At 48.1% G+C, this 11,609-nt stretch overlaps 1 pseudogene; it reads right to left on the bottom strand.

Moving 5' to 3' along the window:
• Positions 1-1,624: 1,624 nt before the first annotated feature.
• On the bottom strand, positions 1,625-2,833 carry LOC121439617 (annotated as a pseudogene).
• Positions 2,834-11,609: the final 8,776 nt, after the last annotated feature.

Consider the following 11,609-nt stretch of genomic DNA (forward strand, 5'->3'; position numbering starts at 1 on the left):
TTTCATGTTCTCTGAATCTACAAGGAGATAGTTGGGGCTTCCTTATCAAATCTCCAAACTGAAACTAGCTCTTCTCATCAGCAATATTCAGGCTCCTTTACAGGGAGACATCTGGGGTTGTTGGGAACCTAGGGCACCAACCCAAGGCTGTTGTTTGACACGACCTCAATGGCCCCTGACTCAGAAGTTATAAAGGAGCAACAATATTAGGCTAAAAAATACATCAAATGTATACCATGTGTGAGCACATGATTTTGTTTCTTGATGGTCATGAAAGGTTTTATTTTTCACCATTTTAGACAATACTTTAGAAGTATTGCTAAAACAAAAATGTCTCTAGAATTAAAATCTAATGCAAGTACACATACCCACTGGAAAGGGAGAGAGGGCATTTCTCGTCATTGCTCTGGGTGGGCTGTGAGAGTTTTTGCGGGTAATCTCCAGTAATGAGCCCCCTGTAGAACAAAAGACATGATCAAGTGATAAACAGGGGAGATGGATTTCTGCCCTCACAACCTACAAAAGTACTCGGAGTTCTACACGTGTCCAGCGGTGTAGCGGTGTAAACGAATGCAGACAGATTGTAAAAATATATATAGTTTTAATGTAGAAATAGACTTACAGAACCACCGTTCCCGAGGAGACCAGGAAAGCAGAAGCAACAGCTCAGAGCTGCTCGCCAAATTTATAGGCAGATATTAGCCCGAGGCGAACACGCCCCATAAGGGGCAGGACTTATCCCTACATAAAGGCATGCACCACCACTGCGGGGCTACTGCTACCCCTTTTAAAGTTGTTCTCTCTCTTCTCTCTTTCTCCCCCTCCTTCCCTCCCTCCTTCCCTCCCCTCCCTCTCTCTCTCTCTCTCTCTCTCTCTCTCTCTCTCTCTCTCTCTCTCTCTGGTGTGTGTAGTGTGCCCACAGAAGCCAGAGGAGGGTGTTAGGTCTCCTGGAACTAGGGTTGCAGTTGTGAGCTGCCATATGGGTGCTGAGAATTGAACCTGAACTCGCAGGAGCAGCAGCTAGCGAACCACTCAGCCATCTCTCCAGTCCTGGAGCCTTCTGGACTGTACATGGAATTGCTTTGTTTGCCTGTGAATGAGTTGTTCGCCATGTCTTTCCCAATGAGGAAAATGGGCTGCTGTGTGTCCACCCAGGCATGCCTTGAGAAATGGGCCCAGTGACCTCTTCTTTGATTCCAATTATGTATCCACAGACTAGAATTAAACCAGAAAAGGGCCTTGCAGAGGTCTCTAAGCAGCTCAGATACTGGGATGTGTGGCACTTTCTGTCCTTGACCATCCTTTCCCTCCAACCTTGTTGAGAGACCTTATCCTATAGCCCTTGAATCCACCCTGTGGGCACAGTAGGACACAGACACAAGTCTCAGGGTTAGACTTTATTGGATACAGTGAAGGCTGAATGGGGCCTTGGGTGCTTCTGGTCTTCAACCAGGGGAGAGCAGACTCCACAAGGGGTTTCCAGGGTTCAGGGCAGGAGAACACACTTGGCCTCCGGCCAGCCAGCCCTTCAAGGTGTTGCTGTGGCTTCCTAAGGTCTGAGAAGTCCTGGTAGGGAGGATGGGGTTTGGGGAGGGTGTTCCATAGGGTCTCAGCTGCTCTGGAATTAAGGTGGTAACTTTTGGAGAATAGATTCTGGAGTCGCCAACCTCTTTGGGGCTGTAGACAATCTGGGCCTTAGGGAGGCAGTGACCCATCTTGGTGCCTGAGCTGGAGGCATGGAACATTGGCTGGATTTTAGTGATTGGAGGCCTGCAAACTTGAGGGGCCTGGCCTGGGAGAGTGTGTCCATAACTTGAGCTTCTGGGGTCTGGGTTGTAGGCGGTTGCCTCAGGACGACCTCTCCTTGAGGACTTGCTTCCTGCCGTTTTTTAGGTGGTAGCAAATGCAAGGCTTTGGCCTGGCCCCGAGACAAGTGGAGGCCGAAGCCAATACCTATGCGGAGAGGCCCAGACTCCTGACCCTGAGCACAGGGCAGTAGTTGAGGGAAGGCAAGAAGCCTTGCCCCCATCTTGTACTTGGGGGTGGGGCAAGACCGGGTGCGGGGCCGGAGGCACTGTAGACAAATGGGATACTCCACGACTGGGGCCTGGCCGGGTGTGGATGTGCCAAGACACATGCGCCGCAGAAACAGTAGCTGGAGATCTGTTGCAATTCTGCGGCGCCCCACACGGTCGGCTAGGGCTTGGGCGAGGGCCATTGGGTCCTTGAACTCTGCAGGGTCCACCTTGCTTGCCTTGCATCCCCCTGCCACCCCAAGGGACCTGGTGTTTTTGGATTGAGGACACTGCCGTGTTTGTTTGTTACTGGAAATCCCTCCAGAAGGGGGGCTGGGGCTGGGGGACGTGGCTGTGGAACTATGGATGCCCTGGAGCTGGGGAGGAGACTGGCAAGAGTGAGGAGAGGAATTTTGTACCTGGGAAAGAGAAGAGTGATGGGAAAGAGGAGGGGAGGCGCCCAGCTGGTAGTTGAGGGGAGGGGATGAGTGTCGTGAAGGAAGACAAGGGTAGTTCTGGTGAAAGAAAGTGGGGGAACTCGGGAGGGAGGAAGAGAATGGGAGGGAAACACAGTCAGAATTTGAGTCGGAAGAGTTGAAGTGAGGCCCAGGAGAGTGGGGCTGTGGCGGAGAAGAGAAGGAAAAATAGGCTGGCCTGTGAGAAGGCAAAGGTAGGTGGGGAGGAGGGAGGGACTGATGGGGGGAGAGAGATGCTCAGTTGGATGGAGGGCAGTCAGCAAACTGTGAGAGGACCTGAGGGGGACACCCTGGGGGTACTGTGTTCTGTAGCAGCACCTGGTCCTTGTTTTGTGGCAACATTGCCTTGAATCCAGGAAAAAAGTGGGCGGGGCAACAAGACTAATTAGAGACCTTCCTAGTTAGTGACTGCCTTCTGCCACAGCAGTGTGGCCGCTGCCTAGTTTCACTGCAGATGTCAGCAGCAGGCCAAGGGAACACGAAGCCTCTTCTGCTTGTCTCTCGTGTGCTCAGTCCGGAGCCTGCATCTAAGCTTGGCTCTTCACTTCTTCTTAGCCATTCGCTAGAGATGTATGGAAATGGGGAATGAGAGTTGTCCCTTGGGAGCCGAGGGGCAACCCTAACTCTGGGTGGAACCGAGAAGTCTGGAAGACCTGCAGAGAAAAAGACAGAGATCAGGATGTTGGAACGATCGGTCCACTTCTGGACTCTGCTCCAGGCACTCAGTTCCAGTGTGAACTTATCACAACCCTAAATGTGAGGTCTTCGGGTGTAGTTCAGCTGGTAGAGTCAGTGCTTGCCTAGCATGCATGAAGTCCTGGGGTTGATCTCCAAGAGCACATAAACATGGCATGCTGGCTAAAGCTTGTATCCCCAGCAGGGACACAAGGAGATCAAGACCAACCTGGGTTACAGGCATCTGTCTCAACATAACAGCAAAGACACTGGCTGTTTGTCACCTTTGAGGTCAGAAAACCTGGCGGATGCTTTAGAGAAGGGTAAAGCAGCGGAGCAGATCAGAAGGATAGAGGAAAGGATGGAGATGGGAAAGGAATGGAGATAATAGGCAGTTTTACCAATGTGGATTCCTTCTGCTGTTTCCAAGACACTTCCTCAAGCAGAGTCACAAAACAGTCTCCTCTGCCTCCAGCCTCTGACCCCTACACAGACTCTTACCCTGAATTCCACTCCTAGTGGTGCCTCAAGGCCTCTGTCAGGCAGAGCTCTTCTGTGGTGCAGGGTTTTGTCCCTCTATCCCTGACACACAGATTTTGTAAGCATCCTGACTTCCTGGCATGCTGGCTCCCCTGGCCACTTGTCACCCTTCACAGTGGTGTCCCTCTCACTCAACCTGGCCTTGACAGAGGTGACTGTCAGACCCAGTGGCAGCAACAGTAGGGTCAGCAGGTAAATGGCTCCCAGAGACTGAAGCTTTGCCTAAGAGGCGGCATTGCTGCCCCCAGTGGGAGCTGAGGGGCTCATTCCCTGGAAGCGGCTTTCTCTGGTATCAAAAGCCTATGTCACAGAGGTCAGATAATGACATCATAGATTCTGTTCCCCCTCTCCCCCCATGCTCCAGATCTCTCTCTCTCTCTCCTCTCCTCTCCTCTCCTCTCCTCTCCTCCTCCTCTCCTTTTCTCCTCTCCTCTCCTCCTCCTCTCCTCCTCTCCTCTCTCTCTAAGACAGGGTTTCTTTGTGAAGCCTTGGCTATCCTAGAACTCGCTCTGTAGACCAGGCTGGCCTTAAACTCACAAAGATCCATCTGTCTTTGCCTCCCAAGTGCTGGGATTAAAGGCGTGCACCACCACTGCCTGGCTGGATCTTTCTCTCAGGGACCATGCAAAGGCTGTTTTGGTAAAATTGCCAAGTAGACAGAATTGTTGGAGGCACACCCACAAACCCAGCTCTGCCCCTTCTGCTCATATCACTCCTCAGGTGGCTGAGCCTTCTAGCTTCCTCCTTGGCTTGCTTCCAGAGGAAAGTAGCTGCATTCCATACCCTTTTATTCTTGGAATATTACTATATGTTTTAATAGCTGTTTTTAAGATTTTGTTTACTTAGATGCATTTCTTTCTGTCTGTGTAAGTATGTATCATATATGTCCACGTGCTCACGAAGGCCTTGGAGAGGGTGTTGGACCCCTGGAGAGTTTAGACAGTTATGAGTTTCCTGATAATGGTACTGGGAACTGAATTCCAGTCCTCTGCAAGAGCAGCCAGTGTTCTTAACTGCTAAGCATCTTTTCAGCCCAATAGCTATTTTCTTTTTTATTATTTGTGTTAAATGGTTTGTTTATTTATTTGCTTATTTTATATTTTATGTGCATTGATATTTTGTCTACAGGTATGTCTGTGTGAGGGTGTCAGATTCCCTGGAACTGGAGTTACAGACAGGTGTGAGCTGCCACGTGGGTGCTGGGAATTGAACCTGGGTCCTCTGGAAGAGCAGCCAGTACTCCTGAGACATCTCTCCAGCCCTTGCTTTTATTAATTTAGTCATTGTATGTGCATGGGCACTCACATGACACAGCACATATGTGGCAGTCAAAGGACAAGTTGGGTTCCCTCCTTCCACCATGTAGGTCCTGGGAGTCAAACTCAAGGCATCAAGACTTGCAGCAAATGCATCTAACTGCTGAGCCATCTTGCCTGCCCCGATATTTTTTTATTCTCTCTCTCTCTCTCTCTCTCTCTCTCTCTCTCTCTCTCTCTCTCTCTCTTTGGTGCCCTGAAGCATTTTCACCCCAAATAATGCACCAGAATAAAATTAAGAATGAGTAAGAGGCATGGCTTATGTAAACTTGGGGAAAGGAAGGCTGGGCAGATGGTAAAGTGCTTGTAGTACAAGCACGAAGACCTGCACTGGGATCCCTAGCACCCACAGAAAAGCTGGGCGTGGAGACTCACAGTTCTGCGCCCCCAGCACCAGGGAGCAGAGACAGGTGGATTCTGGAGGCTTACTGGCCAGCCACCCAAGCTGAAACGGTGAACTCCAGGTTTAGTAAGAAACTTAATAAGGTGGATTGCAGTGGAAGCAAACACCCGACACTGACGTCTGACCTCTGCACCCACACAACGGCAACACACCCACTCCATACTTCTTCCCCAGACACACGCACACAATGCGGGAAGGGCACTGACGTCTGACCTCTGCACCCACACAACGGCAACACACCCACTCCATACTTCTTCCCCAGACACACGCACACAATGCGGGAAGGGCACTTATCAAAGGGTATGTAGTAGAAATGACAATCTAGTAAAAAACTTCAGTCATATCAGTTTTAAGAAGGAATATAGAGGTTGAGGCCTCATCACCAGGACTGACTTGAATTTTAGCACAAAAACCCACAAAATGCCAGATAAACTGGGCTATTAGGTTACCCTACTATTTGAGTCTTTTTGGAAAGTATCTATGTCCTAGGGATACGAGGACCAGAATTTGAAGATTGTTCGTATTATAATATTTGCTGTCTTTTGCTAGTCATAATGAGCCCTAGTCAACCACACATGCATCTATGCTACCGTGATATCTCTCAGTAGACCCAGTTACCATAACAATGGAAGCTTGTAGTCAGAAGAACAATCCAGGTGATTAGAAGGATGCAAATTTCAACCCTATTTACTGACCTTGAAGGAGGAGAGAGGAAGTTGATACTGAATTAAGTCACCAGTGGCCAATAGTGTAATCACTGTGCTCATATGATGAACTCTTCATTTAAAATAAAAACCACCCTAAATAATAGGGTTCAGTGACTTTCTGGGTTGGTGATCTCATGGAGGTGCTAGGTGGATGGTGTGCCCAGAGAGGGCAAGGAAGCTCTGCACCCCTCACCCTTCACCCTCTACATTCCCTTGTCCTCGGCATCTCTTCCCCTTGGCTATTCCTGAGTTCCAGCTTTTATGACAACAGAGAAAGGCTAGGAAAGGTGTGAGCCTACATTCTGCGAGCCGCTCTAGTGATTATCAGACAGAGGAAGTCATGGGAACGTCTGACTCACAGGTGACCCAGGACTCAAAACTATAATCTGACAATGCTTTGGGGTCTGTCCCTTTGAGCTATGGGATCCCATGTGAACATCTCTGAGTGTATAGTGCTAGAATTTCCTTGAATTGTTGAACACCTGGTGGGTGTCTGGAGAATTTGGAGGAGCTGTGACAGAAAATACCCTACGCTTGGCTTCAGAAACATCAGAAGAAGCAGCATTTCTCGCTGTGAGAATGAAGAATGACTAGGGAAACTACAGTTCACACTGATCCCGCTTCTTTTATTTTGTGTTAATTACTGTCAGTAAAATACTGTTAAGCATGCCAGGCGGTGGTGGCACATGCCTTTAATCCCAGCACTTGGGAGGCAGTGGCAGGTGGATCTCTGTGAGTTTGTGGCCAGTCTGGCCTACAAAGTGAGTTCCAGGACTGTTACACAGAGAAACCCTGTCTTGGGAAAAAAAAATTGTTGATCAAGTGAAAGGAAGCCCTTAGGCTGTAGAAGGGTTCAGTGGTTAAGAGCACTGACTGACCCGGGTTCAATTCTCAGCACCCACATGGCAGCTCACAACTGTCTGTAATTCCAGTTCCAGGGGACCTGATACCCATGGCAAATCACCAATGCACATAAAATAAATACAAGAAAAGAGAAGTCCTCTAAGCCTTTGTCATCCAGGTTGTAATGCAGTTGTTTCGGTTTGCTGGTTGTTTCCTGTTGTAGATATTATCTGCCACATACTCTTCCCACCCAAATTCCTCCAGCTCCAGGCTTAAGAACACCATGTTCTATTTCTTTTAAACATTCTACTCTGAAACCTACAAATAGCGAGGAGGATGGGTGAACAAGCTAATTGTAGCTGGCCCAGAGAGTTTGACCCTGTCGCCTTTCCTTCCCTTTTATATCTTGTTTTTATGTGTGAGAGGGAGAGTGAGGCACTCACGGGATGCGGCGTGTGTGTGTGTGTGTGTGTGTGTGTGTGTGTGTGTGTGTGTGTGTGGTCAAAAGACAGCTGTCAGGAGTGGGTAACCACTTCCTCCCTTCCCCTCACAAAGCTCCTGTGAATTTGTTTCTGAGCCCAATCAGCTTACTCCTGTAAAGCAGATAAACACCAACGCAGGTTCTTCTTTTGTTTTTGTTTGTTTGTTTTTGTTTTTCGAGACAGGGTTTCTCTGTGTAACAGTCCTGGAACTCACTTTGTAGACTAGATTGGCCCGAACTCAGAGATCCGCCTACCTCTGCCTCCCAAGTGTTGGGATTAAAGGTGTGCGCCACCACCGCCTGGCAGAAGAAGACCTTTTTAACCTAGCCCTTAAGAACAAAGGTTAAGAGAAAGAGAGGCACTCGGGAGAAAGCCACAGCCAAGAGCGTGTGGACATCTCAAAGAGAAATCACCTTAAAGCCTTTGTCGTTGTTTGTACCAGGGTCACGTGCAGATCAAGCTGGCCTTGAACTCCTAAGGTGGCTGAAGCTGTCCTTGAACTTTAGATCCTCCAGCCCCCTGTCCTGACAGCTGAGGTTACAGGAATACACCACAGCTCCCCATCTGTGACGTGCTGGAGACCAATCCCAGGGCTCCACGTGTTTTAGGCAAGCATCCTACCCACTAAGCTATGTCCCGAGCTCGGCATTCTTCCTTGTGTAAGGACAGAACCCCATGACCTAACCAGCACCCACACATACTACCGTGTAATACTGTTGTGCTGGAGATTAAGGTTCATAAACTTTGGGGGATGAATTCAGTCCACGGTGGTGGTGGGGTCTGAACTGTCCCATTTCAGCATTAGAAATGTGCACTTGGCCATCCCAATCAAACAACCCATCGATGAGAATAGAATATCCAAATTGTACCAGACACAGAGGGCAACGTGTCTGACAGGTTTTGTCTTCACCTTCTCAGAGAGTCAGTCCCATGCAGATGGGACAGCGCGACAGCTGTCTGACTTTCAGAGAACTATCACGGGGGCTCGTCACACCCAGCTGAAGCGGAACCCAGAAGTAAACTTGCTTTCACTCCCTGGAAGCCACAGTGGAAGCCACGAAGCCCAGCGTTCAGGAGCTGGACCAGTACCAACCTGGTAGAAGCATGTTTGAGGCGTGGGGAGTAGCGTCTCATCCCATGTTCTTGCCTGGCTGCTGCCGGTATGAAACCACCTGGGAGCGTCATGACAGAGTCTTCCCTGCTGTGTTCATCTCCTGGAGAGCAGGCTGAAGGACAGGACTGAGACCAAGTTGTCACAGAGAACATTCTCCAAGAGCCTGCCCCATGGTTGCTGCTACCTCGGCAGAGAGAACCAAGCCCAGCATGGCCTGAGCTACCTACCCCCCTAGAGGAAGTTCAACATGTAAAGCCCTTCAAGACCAGCTCTCCAAGAGTCCTGGTGCCTTCTCTGCTGGCTGCGGGAACATTTGTACAAAATATTGGGGTGCTAGAAATGGCTCCTGCTCTTGCTAGCATGGGACCCACAACTCTGTCCATTGGTTCCACCCCGCTCTTAGTCACTGCATCTTTGTAGATGCTGTATCCCTGTATTCTTTTCTTTGACTTTCCATCCTTCCTTGCTCTTTGTTTCTTTTTCTTCTCCTCCTCCTTCTTTTTTTTGTGGGGAAGAAACTCCTAGGCTGTCCTGAAACACACTGTATAGACCACGTTAGCACCAAAATTGAGGCAATCTTCTGCTTGCTCTTTCGGTTTGCCTGCCTTCCTTCTTTCATTTCTTCAAACAGAGCCTCACACTCTATAGCCCAGACTGGCCTAAAGTTGAGGTGATCCTGTCTTAGCCTCCCAAGTGCCCCCTGTCTCTGTCTCTCTGTCTCTGCCTGTCTCTTTGTCTGTCTCTGCCTGCCTGACTGTGTCTCTGTTTTTCTCTCTCTTTGTGTGTGTTCATGTGTGTGTATTCTCTATATATGCGTGTATATGTGTGTTTTCTCTCTTTGTGTATTCTCTGTGTGTTCTCTCTCTGTGTGTTCTCTCTGTGTGTGTTGTCTCTCTGTGTGCATATGTAATTTCTCTCTCTCTCTGAGTGTTCTGTGTGTGTTTTCTCTCTATGTGTGTATATGTGATTTCTCTCTGTGTGTGTTCTCTCTCTCTCTATTGTATGTGTGCCCGCACGCTCTGTGTGTTCTCTCTCTATGTGTGTATATGTGATCTCTCTCTCTCTGTTGTGTGCATGCCCACACACACTCTCTCTGTGTGTTCTGTGTGTATTCTGTGTGTGTGTGTGTATGTGATTTCTCTCTCTCTCTCTCTCTCTCTCTCTCTCTCTTTGAGTGTTCTCTCTCTCTGTTGTATGCATGCCCACACGCTCTCTGTGTGTGTGTGTGTGTGTGTGTATGTGATTTCTCTCTCTCTTTCTGTGAGTGTTCTCTCTCTCTCTGTTGGATGCGTGCCCGCACGCTCTCTCTGTGTGTTTGTGTATATAGTGGGATCATACTCAAGGCCTCATGTCCTCTAAACAAACACTGTCACACTGCGCATCTCCTCAGCCTGTGACACTACTTTTCTTCTTTTTAAATTGATTTTATTGAGCTCTACATTTTTCTCTGCTCCTCTCCCTTTTTCTCCCCTCCCCTTCAACCCTCTCCCATGGTCCCCACACTCCCAATTTACTCAGGAGATCTTGTCCTTTTCTACTTCCCATGTAGATTAGATTCATGTAAGTCTCTCTTAGGGTCCTCATTGCTGTCTAGGTTCTCTGGGATTGCGAATTTATGCTGGTTTTCTTTGCTTTATGTCTAAAAGCCACTTATGAGTGAGTACAAATGATACTTGTCTTTCTGAGTCTGGGTTACCTCACTCAATATGATGTTTTCTAGATCCATCCATTTGCCTACAAATTTTAAAATGTCTTTTTTTCTGCTGTGTAGTACTCCATTTTGTAAATGTACCATATTTTCCTTATCCATTCTTTGATTGAGGGGCATTTAGTTGTTTCTAGGTTCTGGCTATGACAAACAATGCTGCTATGAACATAGTTGAGCACATGTCCTTGTGGTATGATTGAGCATCCTTTGGATATAAACCCAAAAGTGGTATTGCTGTGTCTTGAGGAAGGTTGTTTCCTAATTTTCTGAGAAATCGTCACACTGACATCCATAGGGGTTGTACCAGCTTGCATTCCCACCAGAAATGCAGAAGTGTTCCCTTTACCCCACAACCTCTCCAGCATAAGTTGTCATCACTGTTTTTGATCTTGGCCATTCTTACAGGTGTAAGATGGAATCTCAGAGTTGTTCTGATTTGCATTTCTCTGATAGCTAAGGATGTTGAGCATTTCCTTAAGTGTCCTCCAGCCATTTTAGATTCCTCTGTTGAGGGTTCTCTGTTTAGGTCTCTACCCCATTTTTTTTTATTGGATTATGTGATGTTTTGATGACCAATTTCTTTTTTTTTTTTTTTGCTTTTTATGTTTCATGGTTTTTTTGTTTTTTTTTTAAATTTATTTATTTATTAAAGATTTCTGTCTCTTCCCCGCCACCGCCTCCCATTTCCCTCCCCCTCCCCCAATTAAGTCCCCCCCCCCTCAGCCCGAAAAGCAATCAGGGTTCCCTGTCCTGTGGGAAGTCCAAGGAACCCCCACCTCCATCCAGGTCTAGTAAGTTGAGCATCCAAACTGCCTGGGCTCCAACAAAGCCAATGCGTGCAGTAGGATCAGAAACCCATTGCCATTGTTCTTGAGTTCTCAGTAGTCCTCATTGTCCGCTATGTTCAGCGAGTCCGGTTTTATCCCAGGCTTTTCCAGACCCAGGCCAGCTGGTCTTGGTGAGTTCCCAGTAGAACATCCCCATTGTCTCAGTGTGTGGGTGCACCCCTCGCGGTCCTGGGTTCCTTGTTCATGCTCTCTCTTCTTCTGCTCCTGATTTGGACCTTGAGATTTCAGTCCTGTGCTCCAATGTGGGTCTCTGTCTCTGTCTCCTTTCATCGCTTGCTGAAGGTTAATATTCAGGAGGATGCCTATATGTTTTTCTTTGGGTTCTCCTTATTTAGCTTCTCTAGGATCACTAATTATAGGCTCAATGTCCTTGGTTTATGGCTAGAAATCAAATATGAGTGAGTACATCCCATGTTCCTCTTTTTGGGTCTGGCTTACCTCACTCAGGATAGTGTTTTCTATTTCCATCCATTTGCATGCAA

Source organism: Microtus oregoni, unplaced genomic scaffold (assembly GCF_018167655.1).
Source record: "Microtus oregoni isolate MIOR12 unplaced genomic scaffold, Mior012 000062F_ref0000492, whole genome shotgun sequence".
Lineage (NCBI taxonomy): Eukaryota > Metazoa > Chordata > Mammalia > Rodentia > Cricetidae > Microtus > Microtus oregoni.